Source organism: Triticum urartu, chromosome 7A (assembly GCF_056163025.1).
Source record: "Triticum urartu cultivar PI428250 chromosome 7A, HENAU_Tu73, whole genome shotgun sequence".
Lineage (NCBI taxonomy): Eukaryota > Viridiplantae > Streptophyta > Magnoliopsida > Poales > Poaceae > Triticum > Triticum urartu.
The window spans coordinates 571,953,018-571,974,025 of NC_141879.1; the positions used below are offsets into that span (position 1 = coordinate 571,953,018).

A 21,008-nucleotide genomic window follows, 5' to 3' on the forward strand; every position below is an offset into this window, starting at 1 on the left:
AAGGTACACATCAATAACATGTATATCACATATACCTTTGTTCACCTTGCCATCCTTCTTATCCTCCAAATACTTGGGGCAGTTCCGCTTTCAGTGACCAGTCTGCTTGCAGTAGAAGCACTCAGTCTCAGGCTTAGGTCCAGACTTGGGTTTCTTCTCCTGAGCAGCAACTTGCTTGCTGTTCTTCTTGAAGTTCCCCTTCTTCTTTCCTTTGCCCTTTTTCTTGAAACTGGTGGTCTTATTGACCATCAACACTTGATGCTCCTTCTTAATTTCTACCTCCGCAGCTTTTAGCATTGCGAAGATCTCGGGAATTGTCTTATCCATCCCGTGCATATTATAGTTCATCATGAAGCTCTTGTAGCTTGGTGGCAGTGATTGGAGAATTCTGTCAATGACACTATCATCCGGAAGATTAACTCCCAGTTGAATCAAGTGATTGCAGCACCCAGACATCTTGAGTATATGCTCACTGACAGAACTATTCTCCTCCATCTTGCAGCTGTAGAACTTATTGAAGACTTCATATCTCTCAATCCGGGCATTTGCTTGAAATATTAACTTCGACTCTTGGAACATCTCATATGCTCCATGACGTTCAAAACGTCATTGAAGTCCCGGTTCTAAGCCGTAAAGCATGGCACATTGAACTATCGAGTAGTCATCAGCTTTGCTCTGCCAGACGTTCTTAACATCGTCAGTTGCATCGGCAGCAGGCCTGGCACTCAGCGGTGCTTCCAGGACGTAATTCTTCTGAGCAGCAATGAGGATAATCCTCAAGTTACGGACCCAGCCCGTGTAATTGCTACCATCATCTTTCAACTTTGCTTTCTCAAGGAACGCATTAAAATTCAATAGAACAACAGCACGGGCCATCTATCTATAATTAACATAGACAAGCAAGATACTATCAGGTACTAAGTTCATGATAAATTTAAGTTCAATTAATCATATTACTTAAGAACTGCCACTTAGATAGACATCCCTCTAGTCTTCTAAGTGATCACGTGATCCAAATCAACTAAACCATGTCCGATCATCATGTGAGATGGAGTAGTTTCAATGGTGAACATCACTATGTTGATCATATCTACTATATGATTCACGCTCGACCTTTCGGTCTCCGTGTTCCGAGGCCATATCTGTTATATGCTAGGCTCGTCAAGTTTTAACCTGAGTATTCCGGGTGTGCAACTATTTTGCACCCGTTGTATTTGAACGTAGAGCTTATCACACCCGATCATCACGTGGTGTCTTAGCACGAAGAACTTTCGTAACGGTGCATACTCAGGGAGAACACTTATACTTTGATAATTTAGCGAGGGATCATCTTATAATGCTACTGTTAATCAAAGCAAGATAAGATGCATAAAAGATAAACATCACATGCAATCAATATAAGTGATATGATATGGCCATCATCATCTTGTGCTTGTGATCTGCATCTCCGAAGCACCGTCATGATCACCATCGTCACTGGCGCGACACCTTGATCTCCATCGTAGCATCGTTGTCGTTTCGCCAATCTTATGCTTCTACGACTATCGCTACCGCTTAGTGACAAAGTAAAGCATTACAGGGCGATTGCATTGCATACAATAAAGTGACAACCATATGGCTCCTGCCAGTTGCCGATAACTCGGTTACAAAACATGATCGTCTCATACAATAAAATTTAGCATCATGTCTTGACCATATCACATAACAACATGCCCTGCAAAAATAAGTTAGACGTCCTCTACTTTGTTGTTGCAAATTTTACATGGCTACTACGGGCTTAGCAAGTACCGTTCTTACCTACGCATCAAAACTACAATGATAGTTTGTCAAGTTGGATCTATTTTAACCTTCGCAAGGACCGGGCATAGCCACACTCGGTTCAACTAAATTTGGAGAAACTGTCACCCGCCAGCCACCTGTGTGCAAAGCACGTCGGTAGAACCGGTCTCGCGTGAGCGTACGCGTAATGTCGGTCCGGGCCGCTTCATCCAACAATACCACCAAACTAAAGTGTGGCATGCTGGTAAGCAGTATGACTTATATCGCCCACAACTCACTTGTGTTCTACTTGTGCATATTACATCAACGCATAAAACCTAGCTCGGATGCCACTGTTCAGGAACGTAATAATTTCAAAAATAAATTCCTACGCACACGCAAGATCATGGTGATGCATAGCAACGAGAGGGGAGAGTGTTGTCCACGTACCCTCATAGACTGAAAGCGGAAGCATTAGCACAACGCGGTTGATGTAGTCGTACGTCTTCACGATCCGACCGATCAAGTAACGAACACACGACACCTCCGAGTTCAGCACACGTTCAGCCCGATGACGTCCCTCGAACTCCGATCCAGCCGAGTGTTGAGGGAGAGTTTCGTCAGCACGACGGCGTGGTGATGATGATGATGTTCTACCGACGCAGGGCTTCGCCTAAGCACCGCTATAGTATTATCGAGGTGGACTATGGTGGAGAGGGGCACCGCACACGGCTAAAATATCAACTGATCAATTATTGTGTCTCTAGAGTGCCCCCCTGCCCCCGTATATAAAGGAGCAAGGGGGGGTGCGGCCGGCCAGGAGAGGGGCGCGCCAGGAGGAGTCCTACTCCCACTGGGAGTAGGACTCCCACCCTTTTTCCTAGTTGGATTAGGACTTGGGGGGGAAGTGGAGCAGAAGAAGGAAAGGGGGGGCGCCGCCCCCCTCTCCTTGTCCTATTCGGACTAGGGGGAGGGGCGCACGGCCCTTGCCCTGGCCGCCTCTCCTCTCTTCCACTAAGGCCCACTATGGCCCATTAACTTCCCGGGGGGTTCCGCTAACCTCCCGGTACTCCGGTAAAATCCCGATTTCACCCGGAACACTTCCGATATCCAAACATAGGCTTCCAATATATCAATCTTTATGTCTCAACCATTTCAAGACTCCTCGTCATGTCCGTGATCACATCCGGGACTCCTAGCAACCTTCGGTACATCAAAACATATAAACTCATAATATAATTGTCCTCGAAACGTTAAGCGTGCGGACCCTATGGGTTCGAGAACTATGTAGACATGACCGAGACACATATCCGGTCAATAACCAATAGCGGAATCTGGATGCTCATATTGGCTCCCACATATTCTACGAAGATCTTTATCGGTCAGACCGCATAACAACATACGTTGTTCCCTTTGTTTATCGGTATGTTACTTGCCCGAGATTCAATCGTCGGTATCTCAATACCTAGTTCAATCTCGTTACCGGCAAGTCTCTTTACTCGTTACGTAATACATCATCCCGCAACTAACTCATTAGTTGCAATGCTTGCAAGGCTTAAGTGATGTGTATTGCCGAGAGGGCCCAGAGATACCTCTCTGACAATCGGAATGACAAATCCTAATCTCGAAATATGCCAACCCAATAAGTACCTTCGGAGACACCTGTAGAGCACCTTTATAATCACCCAGTTACGTTGTGACGTTTGGTAGCACACAAAGTGTTCCTCCGGTAAACGGGAGTTTCATAATATCATAGTCATAGGAACATGTATAAGTCATGAAGAAAGCAATGGCAACATACTAAATGATCGGGTGCTAAGCTAACGGAATGGGTCAAGTCAATCACATCATTCTCCTAATGATATGATCCCGTTAATCAAATGACAACCCATGTCCATGGCTAGGAAACTTAACCATCTTTGATCAACGAGCTAGTCAAGTAGAGGCATACTAGTGACACTCTGTTTGTCTATGTATTCACACATGTATTATGTTTCCGGTTAATACAATTCTAGCATGAATAATAAACATTTATCATGATATAAGGAAATAAATAATAACTTTATTATTGCCTCTAGGGCATATTTCCTTCAGGGTGTCCCATCCAAGCCACTACCTGGATTGAGTCCCACACTGGTCTGGCACATTCCTAGTGAGCACCGCACGCTGCAAGGGCCGTCACCTCCATCTTCTCTCGGTCCATCCTCAGAGAAGAACTGATGCACCGACCTTGCCATGCCTCTCTGCCATCAACGCCACCATGAAGCCAGACATCTTCCTCCTCCTGCGCGAGTCCATCTCCAACGCGCCCATTGTCGAACCTCCGCGGCGCCATGCCGCCGGGATCCGCCGTCGACCTTGCGGTAGATGAAACACCGCTTGTCGTGGAATTGTCACGGCAGATGTCCTTAGTAGCCCCCAAGGGCCGGGTCATTATGCAATAATGAGCAGGGACTTTGTAAATATAATCTTGTAAACTTTGAACAACAACGTGTAGCCCCCAAGGGCCGGCTCAGTAAGATAATATTGAGCTGGGATTTTGATATATTCTTCAATGAAAATAACATCATATGATGTAACCCCCATCACGGGGCTTGAATTCACGTCCACAAGGTTAAGAGCCTTGTGCTTTACCAACTGAGCAGTGGACCCTTCAATGTAATGGATAAAAAGCTTTGTACCTTAAATTGTTGATAGAGGCAATTGGTATCCCCCAAGGGCCGGCTCATTACAATATGATGAGTCGGGTCTTCAATAAGGTGAGCAAAAAATGACTTTGCATTAGCCCCCAAGTGTCATGGTGCATGCTTGCGGCGACATGAGACTTGCATATTTGATATAATCTTCAGCTGAATAATGTAGCCCCCAAGTGCCGGGTCGTGAGCCTGCAGCGACTCGAGACTATTCCTTCAATTGTAAAATAAACCATATCCATTGGCAATATAATAGCCATTGCGCTAAAGCGACTTTGAAAACCTCAATAATACCTGTTATTAATAACCATAATAAAATCCAGCCATGTTGGCTATTCAAGATAACATAATCCGGTATGAAAACCTTATTCAGTCAACATCATAATGGAAATTCAGCCAAGTTTGGCTATTTGAATAATATAACCCAATGATTTATGAGCGCATGATTCCAATGGCGCAATCCAAATATATACTGGCGACTTATAGTCGAAAGCCAGGCTGGTTTAATAAACACCGGATAATTTATCGTCATACTTTATTCGACCTGTTTCTGCATACAACAAGTTTAAAGTGTCCTGGCGGTTTACCGCCGGACGGGTCATAATGCCTGACATATAACCTGGGTTTATAACCGAGGCTGCACTTAAGAATAATCAAATATGAAATACATCATACCTGTGACATTGAATCACATTGTTGGTTTTACCAACTTTTGTAGTAAGAGTGATAACCCCAATCTTGAGTAATGATAACTCCTTTCATATTGTGTCGGTTTATGATAAAACCGTACCGGGTTGTGATAAACACCGGTTTAACCATGTATAATACTGGCGACTCATAGTCAAACCAGACCGGGCTGATATTCTCCGGATTATAATTTGATCGTGTACTGACAACTTGTAGTTGAAAGCCGAGCCAGGTTAATAAACACCGGTTTACTCCATAATAGGATGGTAACAGAAAATCAAATCGGGCAGATAGTCTCCGGATTAAGATTTGACCGTGTTTCGTCAATTTGTAATTGACAGTTTGGGCCGGTTTAAAACTTTGCCGGTTTAAAAACGCAACAAAAATAAAAGAAACAGTTATCAAGGAAAATATTGAAGCAAAGGCAATGATAAAACCATTTGCAAAAAGAGGCTTATTTGAGCTGATCAGATGGCGTTACCATGGTCGGACACGACCAAGCTCCCGATAGGTGTAGCTATGGTTCAAGTCAGTCAGGTCCCAAATAAAACCATGGCATTTATGCCGATCAAGTGGCATGGCAATGGTTCGGATTCGACCAAGCCCCCAAGTGATTCTGTGACCTTAGGCCGATCAAGAGGCATGACTGGTTCAGACGTGACCAAGTCCCCAAGTGATCTGGTGGCTCTCGCCTATCAAGAGGTATTGCATTGGTTTGGACACGACCAAGCCCCCAAGTGATGTTTATAAAATTTTCAAGGGGTAAACCGGAGGCCGCTTTAAAACAGAACAACTCCGTGTAACCATGCATGATGTAAAATAACAGAGACCCCGCTTTATGAAGCAGACACCCCCATGTGATCAATAATATGTCAGGCCAGTAAGGCGGGATACCAATGTTTGAACCGCGCATCGTGGCAGCAGGTCCTCTTCGGCAATTTTTAATTTTTTGTAAGAGATAAATCCTTCTTGAACCGGATGTTAAACCGGATATTGAGAGTTTCAAAGCTTTGTGGGAGATATCTTTCCCTTGAACCAGATTTTAAACCGGAATCTTCATTTTCAGCCAGAAATTTTCTGACGGCCTTTAAATTCGAACTTGCGAGAAGTTAATTCCTTTTTGAACCGGACATTGTTAAACCGGATTTGAGCGCTTCCGAGCTTTGTGGTAGAAAGATGTCTCTTGAGCCGGATTCTAAACCGGAGTCATTTCTGATGACCTGGAACTTCTTCATCGAGCCGGGATTTTATAACTGTCATATACTTTCTAAGCCGGAAATTTTCTGACGGCCTTTAAACTTTCATCAATATAACAGTAGCCTCCGGGACCGGGTTATCCTTCCCTCCATCGTCCTGGGGTTCTTAAATTTGCTAAAACTGGCAAGATTCGCTGAGTCATGTCATCGTAGCCCCCGAGTTTCAAAGGTGACTCGAGGAGTTGGCTTGAGACTCTTCATATTTGACCGTGATATAAACCGGCATAACTTGTATATCATTGGCGTTGATAGCACGATGTGAATCCATAGAAGGTTGAGGTGACTGCGGCGGGTTGTAAATGATCCCATATGAGCCGTGTCAGCAACTCGGCCAATGGTTCCTTCCAACTAGCGATTTAAAGTTAATCAAAACTGTAGTGGCGGCGACTTGTGCGCCCAATAAACAGCTCATGCAGACAGGTGCGGCCCGGTATGTTGATGTAGACCAGGCCGCGAGAGACGGATGACAAAGACGGCCGCAGCTTCAGAGACGGCACAGCCAGATGAGTCGGCCGCGGCGTAGTAAGTCGGCACGGACGGGAGAGTCGGCCGCGGGAGTTGTAAACCGGCGCGGACGGAGAGCCGCCTGCGGGTATTGTGAACCGGCGCGAATGGGGAGTCGCCTGCGGGCATTGTAAGCCGGCGTAGATGGAGAACCGGCCGCGTGTTGATATAAACCGGACCACAGGCGGTTTGCGCGCGTCCGTTGAGCAATGCGGAATGGTCAAAAGCCAGTATATAATGACGCCAGTGCGCGCTCCATATACATGGTGTAACACCAATGTTGTGGCGAATAATTGTCCTGCATATAAAAATATGCAAAACCAACGTAATTGTTCTTTTTACAAAAATAATATATGTCAAAAATAGACTTAGATAGATGTCACCTGATTTGTTCGGACGACGGATGATCCGTTTATCGCGACCGAGGCGGCTGAACATGCCCCCGGCGGCTCAAGACCGCAGGGGCGGCTCTGATTTGTTGATATACATATCAGAGTCAACCGTGATATTTAAATGACAGAGCGGACGCGTGAGTCGGCCGTGGCATTGTAAGCCGCGCGGACAGACTGGTCGGCCGTGGGCGCGGACAGTTGAACCGGCGCGGGTATGGTCGAATGAACCGGCTACAGGCGCGGCCCGGTGAGTTGATGTAGACCGGACCGTTGAGGCGGCGATTTGCGCACATCTGATAAGCCATTTGATATAGTGTGGATATAGACGCGACCTCCAATGACAGTGCGCGGGGACCGGATCATACTTTAATCATGAGGTAATTGACCTGTGTATACAATAGCATACCTTGAGAAAATCTTTTGACATTATGTAATTACACCAAAAAAGAGTTTTAGAAAAATAGCACCTGATTGTAACGGCCGCGGAGGTTTTCAGTAGCGGCTCAAGGTCGGTCGAGGCAGGTCGGCTCTCTGCAAGGGTGAAACGGCGGCGGAGGCACCACGTGGCTCCACAAGGTGGCTCGGGGCAGTGGCGAGGTTGCAGTCGTAACCCCAGGCGTGGCGACTCACTACAGGGGTGAGGCGGCTCTCCACGGTCACCTTATGATAATAAGTCGCTGTTTTCTTCACGCCAGCAGATTTTTGTTTGATGGAAGTGGATCATAAGTGGAGGAGCAGCATCAGCCAACCGGTCAAGTATACGTGTAACGTTACGTCTGTACGCCTAGGAATCGAAAGCTCTGCCAGCGAGGCTACAGCTTAGATCAGTCGGCGGGTCGACAACTGAGGCAAACCGGGCGGCTCGGGGCGCAGTCATGGCTGCCCACGGAGGCAGAGACCACGGTTGCGATTAATTCAAGTCCCCATCCTTCTCCGGGTCGTAGTTGCTTGGACCAATCCTCTTCCTAGACTCGGTCAAACCTGTAGAAACTGTGGATGGATAATCTTGTGTGACGTTTCGGATCACCAAACCTATCAGAAGTCAAAAGCTGATCCATTGCTTGTAACTGCAATTTTCTTCACACGTAGCTTCACACATAGCTTTCCTATGACTGGATTAATGACTTGAAGCTGATCCAGCTCCTTCCAAACCGGTTCTTCTTCATCCGGAAATTTTTCGAATTTCTCAAAACCCTAGAAGCGATCCCTCCAAGAACTCAACACCATCGTGCGCAGGCCCCACGGTGGGCGCCAACTGTCGTGGAATTGTCACGGCAGATGTCCTTAGTGTCAGGCTTAGTCGTGAGGCCAACGCATCTATGTGGTAGCTTGAGAGGGGTTGAGCGGGACGAGTGACGCGATGTTTTACCCAGGTTCGGCCCCTCACGGTGGAGGTAAAAGCCTACATCCTGCTTCATTGATATTGATGATGATGATGATCACGGTTACAAGAGTGCTCTATCTCGAGAGCTATTGTCTAAACCTAACTTGTCCAACTTGTGGAACTTGTGAATCTTGTCCCCCTTTGAGGAGCCCTGCCCCTCCTTATATATGTTGAAGGGGCGGTTTACATGTGGAGTCCTATTAGGATTAGGACTAGTCTATCTCTAATACAAACCGGATACAAGTCCAGGTCTTAACTCTTTGTAAGACAAATATTCCTCATGCCTTTCCTCTTAAACCGGCCCACCATAGTATGAACCGGCCTTCATGAACCGCCCGTTGGGCCACCGGGTCTTGTCGCTCCTCTGACCCGCCTGCCGGATTGCCAATGAATCATAAACCGCCAGGTCCAAACGGGTCACCAGTGAATCGTCAAGTCTCAGCCGGGCCTCAAGTAAACCGCCAAGTCCGGCCGGGTTATACTTCCGGCCTGTTTACGCCGCGGGGTATATCCCCGACACCGCTCCTCCAGTAGTCCCCTCCAACCTGCACTTGCTCCAAAACGATGCCCCCAGGAGGGAGAACGACACCTAAGACGCCGTCATCGTCCGATCCGGGAGGCCCAGATGTAGGGTTTCCCCCGGAGCATCCCGAGTATGATGACACAAACTGTAATGACGATGCCTCAACAAGGAAACGACATCGGAGACGCTGCCATCGTCCGCCATGACCGAAGTCGACGCGATTTTCATCGGCAGTCGCGCCACCAGGCCGTGCACCTCCAGCATCACTGGTCCCTTGAACCTGAGCAAACTCCAAAAACGATGCCCTCAAGAGGGACTACGACGCTAAAGCACCGCCGTCGCTTGATCGCAATGAGATCTAGGGTTTCCCCCGGAGTTGCCCGCAGTGTCAAGGACCCAGACAAGGCGTCTCCGCCCAGTTGCCGGCGTGCCGCACCCGCCATCGCGCCGTCCGCATCCCGGTGACCATGGCCGGTAACCAGCCACCGGGCCTCACGAACATGCCCAACCACCGATGGAGCCGCGCCGCCGCACCCTGTTCCACCGCTGCATGTATGTACCAGGAGCACCGGGCCAACGCATCCGCCCGCAATCACCGCCGTCCCCTCCACCTCAAAGCTCGGCGACGCGCGCCGGGGCAGTGCAGCGTCGTCGGCCACCACCCGATCCCCCAGTTCGAGGCGTGACGATGCCCTAAGAACCGCGGCCCGCCGCCGCCAGATCCGAGCGGGCTTTGCCCGGGGATGCATCAGGCGGCGACGGATGGGTGAACGCTGGAAGGAGGCCTTGCGCCGGGGGGTGAGATGCCCCGCCCGAGTCGCCCTGGAGGAGGACGACGCGGGGGCTGATCTTATTTTCGTGGAGGACCCGCTCCACAACCGTAATTCATATAGTTGTGAGAAGATCAAAAGAAAATTTTGAACCCACACCCGTAGATCATGTACTACCTTTACCCTCCTCTGGCTAATACTGCCCGATATTGAAGAAAAAAGCGACCCTTCAAGAAATAGTAAATAAACCATATCAGATACTTGAAACTTTTATGAGTAAATATTCTTGAAATGTATTTACATACACAGATAGTTTCACTGCTAGGTGCTACAGTTTTTTTTTTGAAAAAGAGGTTAACCCCCGACCTGTGCATCAATCGATGCATACAGCCATTTTTATTAATTATTCCATAAATGTCTGACAAGAATATACATCAAATCACCTGAAGCCACTACTCACACCTACAAATTCGATAATGAGGAGTGCTCTCACTCCCCATATCTAAAACCAGTGTCATCACCGATCCATCCACATAACGTACCGGACTAACAGCCGGTGCAGCATACCTAATGCGCACACCACACGCACACGTTTTAGAAGCCGTCGTCTTCATCGGACCACTGACCCATATTTAGAAGAGAGATCCACATCATCCTTACCAGTCTGGACATCCGTCGACGCCACCGCGGCGCCCAACGGCGCCATCATCCTGCACTCGTCCGTCCAGACGTGAAGACTCTGGAAGATCTGTCGTGCGTAGCACCTGCCAACCAGACATGACTCAGTGTAGCACATGTCGGTCAGGCATGACTTGACAGCTCCACCGAAGCTCCGTGCAAGCCGGAGCCGCTCCACCTCCTGCCTGTGTCTTCCAGCGCTGCTCCACAAACAATGCTCCCAGGAGATAAACGACACCGCAATACCGCCATCGTCCGATCTAGAAAACCAGATCCTAGGATTTCCCTCGAAGCAGTGCCCATCACCAGCAATCGTTAAGGACCCACACAGTACCCACCACCACTCAGCCCTCAAGGCGACTCCTTCAAGAAGGTCACGGCGTCAAGGACACCGCCGCCGCCCACAAGAGTTAGGATTTTCACCCAAGAGGCAGAGAGGGGGAAATGAAGGAGCATCCATAGACCGACGTCTCCAAGAAGAAAAGCGGCGCCCTTGAGCGTCGTCGGCGGCGCGGCCGGCCGGGGCCGACCAAGGGGTTTTCCCCAACCTGGATCTCCTCCACCAGCTTCACCCGCGGCCAGGGTCCTGGCAACCACGCCGGCACCATCAGGAACCCGCAGGAGAGAAGCCCACCGATTAGGGCCGGATGACTGCAGCCAGATCTGGCGCTAGAACCCACCCAGCTCCCACCGCCCGCGTGCACCGGCAGACGAACAAGCCGACCCGGACAACGCCGGCCACAGATCTGGCCACACCCAGATCCGACGCGCCCGCCGTGTCGACGACCACCTCCACTCGCCGGAGTGGAGAACCACCCCGGACGCGCAGCCAGGCGCCGGTGACACCACGGGCCACCACCACCCACAACAGGACAAATTTGGGCAGGAGGCACCCAGATCCGCCGCCACCGCGCGCCATGGCTGACCACCACGTTGCCCCGGCAGCCATGGAGGCACAGCCTCGCCGAACATCCCTGGAACCACCGCTCCAACTTCCTATCTCCGCCACCCAGCCTGGCGCCCAGGGTCGCTGTCACGCGCAACCCGAGTCTGCCCCCAGGATGAAGGGCGAGCCCGCCACCGCCGTCCGCCGGACGAGCTTTGCTCGCCAGCTTCCTCCGACGGCGGCCGGGAAGGGTGGGTCGGGGTGGTTCGGGGGCGGCGACGATGGCTAGGGTTCACCCGAATCACCCCCCCCTAGGGGCAGCGCGAGCGCGTGGGTTGAGTTTTTTTTGAGCATCAGTACAAACACAAGCGCTCATATACACGCGCATACACTCATCCCTATGAACGCATACACGCACACCCTACCCTTATGAGCACCTCTGAAAGACTGAGCCGGCATATCATCTTGAGATTTACGAATTCACCGTAGGCGCCTCGTCGTCGACGGGAACGTCTCCTCCCACTGAAAGCGCATCGCCGGAAATCCTGAAATAAATTCAGGAATGATGCGAGCACCAGGATTTGAACCCTGGTGGGTTGGGGATACCACTGTCCACCTAACCAAGTCAACCACAGGTTGATTCGCAGCGCGTGGGTTGAGTTGGAAACAATAATCGATCGAAAGAGTTATGATCAATGAAGGGATCTTAAGTAAGCACGTGCCTGACCAGCTACATATACTGGACGACTAAGAACAGTTATGATCATCGCAAAAGAAAAAGAAAAGAACAGTTATGATCAATGATGTGCCACCTAACAAAGGTGGATAGGAACAAGGTACACAGAAGTCATCATCATCGTACCCATTGGCTATTATCAAATTCACTTAAGAGTACTATTTGTAAAAGTATTGCACAAAGTTTCGCGTGATGGCAAAAATGATACTATTTGGTTCATTCCAACATCAGCCATTGTACATACTATTTAGTTCTAAAATTGGGACAGAGTAAAAGGTTGCAATCTGCCGACGCCACTTGGTGATTGGCATCATATTTATAGCAGCAGTACTTCCTCGGATTCATATTAATTGTCCATGATTTAATACAATTAATATGGATATATGAGGGAGTAGCATATCTTCCAAGTGGTTTTAGGGTTCCACCGAATAGATTTTTTCACTAAATATTTAGCAGTTTGTGATAAGGGTATGTACAATGATTGATAAGATAGTCTTATCTTAAGTTTTGCATGTAATCTAGAGATGACAAAAAAAGAGTCTAAAAATGTGGTGAGACATATTGTGATAAGAGATCATCTCTTGTCGACAAGCCTTTTCTTATGAGTTCTCTCTCCCCCACCTCATCATTGATCTTACATGACACTTCTAAAATAGCATCATTTTACATGCACTAAGCTCCGTGTAACAGTGCAGACTCTTAGTTAACGCTTAGTTACGCATACTCAATTTGTGGACATTGCGGGCAAGTTAAGAAAAGCAGTGACTTGTTGGACGGTGGAGTAGTCAGTGATATCTGACGAATTTGAGAATATGTATATACCAGGTAGAGTTGTATTTAGGTGCGCAAGCAAGATTGTTATAAGCCCTTTCAAAGATATGCTTCACATAAGTAAAAGTTCTTCGGTATGCATGGAGCATGTGTATACGCACCTACACTCTTTTGAGATCTTTATCAAAAAAAATACATTCTTCTCAGATTTACAAATCTAAAATATTTGCTGGTGCCGCTTCATTGTCATCGATGCGCTGAGTCGAGTCGCGTGTCCACAAAATCGAGATTTTCTTGATATCCGATAGGTCTCTGGATAGCGACGTCTAAACTAAGTAATAGTTTCTAGACTACGATCACTATCTGAACTTAATATGGGCATCAGTTGACGACTGAGTGAACTACTCTTAATATGGAACCAGATCCTCTAACATCCTCAAGGGATGTCACGTAAGCTACAATAACCGTGACATCCCTTCTTCACATCCATATGGTTAAGCCTAAAATGATTATAATTAATTTGTAAATTGCAAATCTATTGTATACATTTACAAAAATTACATACAAACAAAATTATGGTGCAATAAAATTATTTTTTGATTTATTTTTGTACATGCTACAGTAAATCCACACAGTAATTGCTAATTCTAGTATTGCCACGTCAGAGAGAACACTGTAAAGTCCGTTCGGAAAGGATGTGACTTTTTTGTACCCATCAGCATTTAGTTCAAGTTTAAGCTAAATACTGATGGCGACACAAATTTTACACCGATTCCAAAACTCCCTAAACTGATGTAGATAAAGCCGACCTTTTCCACCTCGCAAAAAAAGCCGACCTTTTCCAATTTCCATGCATTTTTTCAATAAAGTTTTCCAATTTTCATGCATGGCTTTTGTTCATGTTATTGCTTAGCATTCCATACCATCCATTTCAATTCATCTACTACTACACTAGTTATGGGCTTAAATTATTTAAGATGGCTTCAATAAAAAATTGATAAGGGACATTTACATTCAGTCAATCGATATATCAAAATGATACAACCATACTGAACGGATGTCCGTCTCTGCATAACATGCAACACATCCAACACAGTCAAACAGAAAATATTGTTTTACACCAAAATAGAAAAAGTCTAAGATGGGTTAGATCTTATCAAAAGATTACACCATCATCCATCATCCATGATGGAAGGAAATATCCCTGATCGTATGTTCCAGCTGGGTAGGCGCCATCATAAGATCAACTCCAACAAAACTACCTTTGTCTGTAAATTTTAGGGGTCCATTTTTGTCAGATCCCATAAACTTCTTCCCCTAAATATTTTTATTTTACTTTTCATGAAACACAACTAGATAAATGTCCTACGACCCGCCCGTTAGTAACAGGCATTGAGGGCGGCACGAGACAGTGTGGTGGCGCGGCTGCGGCGCTGGGGGGCGGCGGCGGGTGGCATGACATGGAAGGGCGGGTCGTAGCCCCTCAACTAGAGGCGATGTCCCTCAATAAGAATAATGTCTCCACTTCCTATCCCCGTCCCAATGGTGCAAATAGCTTTAGAGGAGGATGTTGGAGCTGTGTCCCCATCGGATCACACGGGATTCTATCGGTGCTGGTCTTCGATGGATCTATTTGGATCCAGTTTTTGTTTGTCTTCGTTCATGTGGTTACAGGTTTGATCTTTCCGATCTACAACTCTCTTCGCCAGCGATGATTGCTAATCTGGTGTGCTGGTCCTTTGGGGTCTTAGCACGATGACTTCTCGACTGTCTACTATAATAAGGTTTGCCCAACTCCAGTGAAAACTCCAGTGAAGAGGGGTGATGACAGTGACACGCCTTCCGCTCGCTCCAGTGCTTGTACTCGTCGCTACTTGGTCCATGTGTGGCGCCCCCGATTCAATCATACACTAATCATACACGCAAACATGTACGATCAAGATCAGAGACTCACGGAAAGATATCACAACACAACTCTAAAAAAAATAAGTCATACAAGCATCATAATACAAGCCAGGGGCCTCGAGGGCTCGAATACAAGTGCTTGATCATAGACGAGTCAGCGAAAGCAACAATATCTGAGTACATATATAAGTTAAACAAGTTTACCTTAAGAAGACTAGCACAAACTGGGATACAGATCAAAAGAGGCGCAGGCCTCCTGCCTGGGATCCTCCTAAACTAGTCCCGGTCGTCGTCAGCGGCCTGCACATAGTAGTAGGCACCTCCGATGTAGTAGGAGTCGTCGTCGACGGTGGCGTCAAGCTCCTGTGCTCTAGCATCTGGTTGCGACAACCAAATAGAATGGAAAGGGGGAAAAGAGAGAGAAAAGCAATCGTGAGTACTCATCCGAAGTACTCGCAAGCAAGGATCTACACTACATATGCATGGGTATATGTGTAAAGGGGCAATATCGGTGGACTGAACTGCAGAATTCCGGAATAAGAGGGGGATAGCTAGTCCTGTCAAAGACTACGCTTCTGGGAGCCTCCATCTTGCAGCATGTAGAAGAGAGTAGATGGTAAGTTCACCAAGTATCATCGCATAGCATAATCCTACCCAGCGATCCTCCCCTCGTCGCCCTATGAGAGAGTGACCATCAGGTTGTATCTGGCACTTGGAAGGGTGTGTTTTATTAAGTATCCGATTCTAGTTGTCATAAGGTCAAGATACAACTCCAAGTCGTCCTGCTACCGAAGATCACGGCTATTCGAATAGATAAACTTCCCTGCAGGGGTGCATCACATTTTCCAACACGCTCGATCCCTTTGTCCGGACACACTTTCCTGGGTCATGCCCGGCCTTGAAAGATCAACACGTCGCAGCCCCACCTAGGCACAACAGAGAGGTCAGCATGCCGGTCTAAATTCTATGGTGCAGGGGTCTGGGCCCATCGCCCATTGCACACCTGCACATTGCGAATGTGGCAGGTGAGCAGACCTAGCCTTCCTTATACAAGAGCAGGCGTTCCAGTCCAATCCGGCGCGCGCCGCTCAGTCACTGACGTCACGAAGGCTTCGGCTGATACCACGACGTCGAGTGCCCATAACTGTTCCCGCGTAGTTGATTAGTGCATATAGGCCAGTAGCCAGACTCAGATCAAATACCCAGATCTCGTTAAGCGTGTTATTTTAAATTAATCGCGAATGCAGTAATAATAAGCTATGCATCAGAATAGGATTAACAGAAAGCAGTAACATGCTACACTACTCTAATGCAAACAGTATAGAGAAGAGTAGGCGATATCTGGTGATCAAGGGAGGGGGGCTTGCCTGGTTGCTCTGGCAAGAGAGAGGGGTCATCAACACCGTAGTCGAACTGGGTCGCCGACAGTATCGGGGTCTACCGGAAAGAAATAACGAAGGGGGAACATAATAAATAACAGAGCAATCAAAGTAACACAAAGTATAACATGGCAATACGCGGTGCTAGGGGTGATCTAACGCAGGGATAGGTGATACCAGCGAAGGGAGGAAACATCCGCGAAAGTATTCCCAGTGTTTGGCATTTTCTGACAGATGGTCCGGAGGGGGAAAGTTTGTATGTTCGCTATGCTAGGGACGCGTGGCGGATGAACGGACCACGTATTCGGATTCGTCTCGTCGTTCTAAGGAACTTTCATGTCTAAAGTATTTTCATCCGAGTTACGGATTATTTTATATTAATTTTCAAAGTCTTAATTAATTTTCTGAAATTTATTTATGCTTCAAAAATAAACAGTAAAATAACTTTGTCACCTAGTGCTATTGTAGCCATAGTGTATGACAGGTGGGGTCAGTGGGGCTGGGTTGACCCGGTCAGAGGTGACTGGTCAGCATATGAATAGTGTAAGTCGGTCCCGCATGTCATTGTCTTTAGTTTAATAAAATGGTAATTAACCAGGATGGTCCCACATGTCATTTACACTATACCTAACCACTACTTTGCCTAACTACTAATTAGCTACTAACCTAAACAGGGCCGGTCTCATCCAGAGACCCAGCCGGCCATACCCACACATGGCCGCACCCACACTCACGCACACACAACACACACACACACACACACACACACACACACATGGCCGCTTGGCCATGGCCATGGCCACCGGTAGCAGCTGTTCGCGACAGGCAGCGGCGCCGGCGAGCAGCGGCAACACACAACGGGAGCAGCAGTTAAAAGCAGCAGCAGGAGGAGGAAATGGCAGCAGCGTAGCCGCAAGTAGGCAGCAGGAGCAGCAGCTACGGGAGCAGGGGGCACGGACGTTGCGGGCGCGGGGCAGAGGGCAGCGGGCCGGGGCGAGGCTGCACGCAGGAGGCAAGGCCGATTCAGGGGGCGGCCGATGGCAGCAACATCGCAGTAGCCACCAGCGGGGCGAGCAGGGGGCGCCGAGGCGCAGCAGAGGCGGCCGGCCGGAGTTCAGGCATGCCGCGGAATCGGAGCTGCGGGGCACGGGGAGATGGTTTGGCGTGTGCCGCGGGTTCCTGGGGAGCCAATGAGCTCGGACGCAAGCTCTGCTTGCCGTGGCTGCGGTGACGAGGCGAAAGGCGGTGACAAGTTTAGGCCACGACGGAGACTAGCGCTAGAGGACGAGCACGAGCAAATTAGCAGAGGGGATTTACGTCAGAGCTCACCTAGGAGCTCATGGAGGCTCGTTGAGTGAACGGGAGCAGCAGGGGTCGATGGATTTGGAGACGAACGCCGACGACAGCAGAGGGGGACTCGGTCGATCCCGGCGCGGTGGCGATCTTCTGCTCGGGCTCGGGGTCGGAGAGGAAGAAGCGGGCAACGGCGGTGCTTCCAGGGGTAGTCCTAGGCGGCGGGGAGGTCGCTGGCCACGCAGGCGATGGCGACCATGGCGACGGAGGTCTCGGGACGTCGCGGGGAAGAAGAAGCGGCGTGGGTGGAGGGGGAAAGTGGGGTTAGGGTTCGACCACGGGATCAGGGGAGGTCTTGTAGGTGCTGCGGGGCGCGGGATGGCCGCCACGCACGGCCACGACCGGCGGATGGCCGCCACGGCCCCCTGCCGCACTGTAGCGAGAGGAAGGGGATGAGGGGTGGCTGGGCCGGTTTTGCTAGATGGGCCAAGTGGCCCAGTAGATTAGGTCTTTTATGTTTCATTTTTTTGTGCTTGTATTCTTTTCTGTTTTCTTATTTAGCTATTGTTTGTATTTTCTCTTTCCATCAAATTACTTTTGTAAAATGTGCAACCTTGCCATAATTACTATGCATTATTTTTGCACTGCCACAAAAATTTTGGGCACAAAAATAATTTATTAAGTTTGAGTTTATTCTTTACTGGATAAAAAAATGTTGTTGGTCCACTATTTAATATCCAGGGGAATTTTCATATTCTGTAAGATGTTAATTCTCACGCGACAATTAGTTAGTGATTATTTGGAACCCATCGGACATTTTTACTTGATAGTTTGTAGAAATAAAAATTTGACTTGTTTTTGGAATTTGAGTTTGATCTCGGTTTTCACCAAGTGGCCAAATGGCTTAGTAAAACATGATGACATGGCACATTAGGGTGAGGTTATTGTAGCTTGATTATCGGGTTGTTACACCATGGACCTGGCTGTAATTTTATTACCTCTAGTGTTCTCTATAGTGCCATGATTAATGAATAGATTGAAAAGTTCTCTCGCAAAAAAAAAATCCACGATCGATAAATTACAACAATGACCTTATCGACACCAAACATCTCAAGACACCACAAGAACGATGATGTACTTTAACAGCAACGTCTTCAAGAAGGGAGGGACACTCAAGCACCGCTGTCACCGGATCTAACCACCAAAGGCCAGATTCTAGGCTTTCACCCTGAAGAAACAATCCGAGCATATCCAAGCAATGCCTTTAACAAGTTAATGGCGCAAAAATATCAGCATTGCCAGGTATACCTACTCGGGTCAGATCTAGGTTTTCACCCTGGAGCTCGAGACCAGGTGCTCGAGTAGCACCACATAAAAGTCACTCAATGTTGTCGCCACCACTTTTCCGCTATCTCGACAGCTACATGCGATTTGCGACGACCGCCGCTGCACAACCTATGCTATGGGAAATACGAAAGATAGAAAATAGTGCGTAGAAATAGTAGACTTGTTTTTTTTCCGATGTTGGATGTCCCCTCTACCAGCCTCAACCCCGGGTGATTTGGACTTTGATCTTTTGAACGATCTGGTCACAATTCGGTTTCATCTGATTCAGATCTTATCTCTACGCTTAGTATTCAAATAGGGTTCTCCTAGTTTTCTTGATCGGGATTGCTCTCAATCGACTGAGGTTTCGCGATACTATATTCGTAGGATCTTACGTTTAGATCCGTGCAAATTTTTGTTTTACTCTTTTCTTTCTTACATGTTATATCACTTGACTTAAGACTTGGTTAAGTTCCCGCTGTGGGCCTTTTGTGCTACAGATATCTGACACCATTGCTCAAAAAGTTCCGGCCAGTTTATGCGGGGATGGGGAATCTACCTGGGCACCGATCTCAGGGCTCGTAAAGGGGCGTTGCTTGACTAGATTAAGGCTCTAGACGTGGCTGCTGATACAGTCGGTCTGTCAGTTGATGACTGGATACTACTCCCTTGAGTCCTCATTAATGGAGATATTCAAGGGGGAATAATTGTTCTGGCAGCGCCGTGGAGCACTACAAAAAAAACCACTTCCGTGATGATACTTGTTTGTCACAGTAGGTCACGTTTTCTGTCATGCATGTATGATTTTATGACAGAATGAAGATAGTCATACCTGTGCTGTCGTAGAAGTGTTCCATGATATTACGAAAATTATCATCACGGAAGTGCCCACTTCCATGACGATAAATCGCGCATCATAAGTGCTTTCGTTAAGGGTGACCGACACGTGGCATCCACCATTACGGGTCGCCGTTAAGCTATCGGGTTCCGATTTGGATTCGATAACCCCTTAATAGCTGGGACCAATGAGGATTTTCCACATGTAAATTATCATTGGCTATAACAACCATGTGTCAGCACCCGGAAAGGACAGATGTCAACCACCCAATGGACAGGAGGCGCCTATGATACGTCGACACGTGGCAAGGCCCAACTACATTTAGGTTAAAAAGGCTAGCCCAGTCAAAATTAGCGGGCTGGCCCATTAACGGCCTGCTTGCAGACGACCCATTCGCAGTTAAGGCTCGTACGGCTATTGTTAAATTGGCCGATCAACGGCTCGTTCTAAACTTGTCATCATCGCGGCCCATGGTCACTTCTGGCCCGTTAACAGTCCGCTAAGTATTTGGGCTGAATTACGGCCCGGTGTGTTTTCGGCCTGTTAAAGGTTCTGCTTCATTTGGGCCCATTTATTGGCCATTGAAACTTTCGGCCCATAAACGACCGTGAAGGATATGGGTCATATTCTGCCATGTCTGACATTTGGCCTGTTGGAGGCCCATTGTAGATTTGGGCCACTTCCAACCTGTTGTGATTTTCGGCCTGTTAACGTCGGACAAAATCCATGGGCCATATGTGGCCCAACGTCACATCAGGCCTATTAACGGCCCATATAAAACTGATACTAATTAAGCCCGACCGAACTTTCGGCCTATTAAAGGCCCGTGTAGTAGGTCGGCGCATTTATGGCCCATCTAGATTTCGGCCCGTGAACGATCCGCATTGTAAATGGGCCACCACGAGATGAGATAGATTTCGGCCTGGTAATGACCAGTGGGTTATTTGGCACAATCAGGGCCCAATCTCAGTTTCGGCCTATTAAAGGCCCATGTTATTTATGGGCTCAAGATATTTACACATGTTAGCGACCTATTGTTACTGAGAGCCCAAATTATGTTTAGGCCTGTTAAGGGACCACTAGGAGCACATGCCTACCAAAAATATGAAAGCTTATGCTGATTTAGGCCTAGATATTTTTAGTGGGCTACATGCAAATTACGGCCCATAATCGTTTTTAGTCCAATTGGAATGGGCCTAACGAATGTTGGCACGTTGGGCTCCTACGAA

General features: G+C 48.0%; 1 long non-coding RNA gene across 1 annotated transcript; it reads right to left on the bottom strand.

The window, feature by feature from the left end:
* Positions 1-15,015: 15,015 nt before the first annotated feature.
* On the bottom strand, positions 15,016-18,291 carry LOC147960485 (uncharacterized). Its single transcript, XR_015611181.1, has 3 exons — positions 17,652-18,291; positions 16,311-16,380; positions 15,016-15,320 (listed from the first exon to the last, which is right to left on the bottom strand). It is a non-coding gene; the product is annotated as an uncharacterized LOC147960485 (long non-coding RNA).
* Between the last annotated feature and the right edge of the window lie 2,717 nt (positions 18,292-21,008).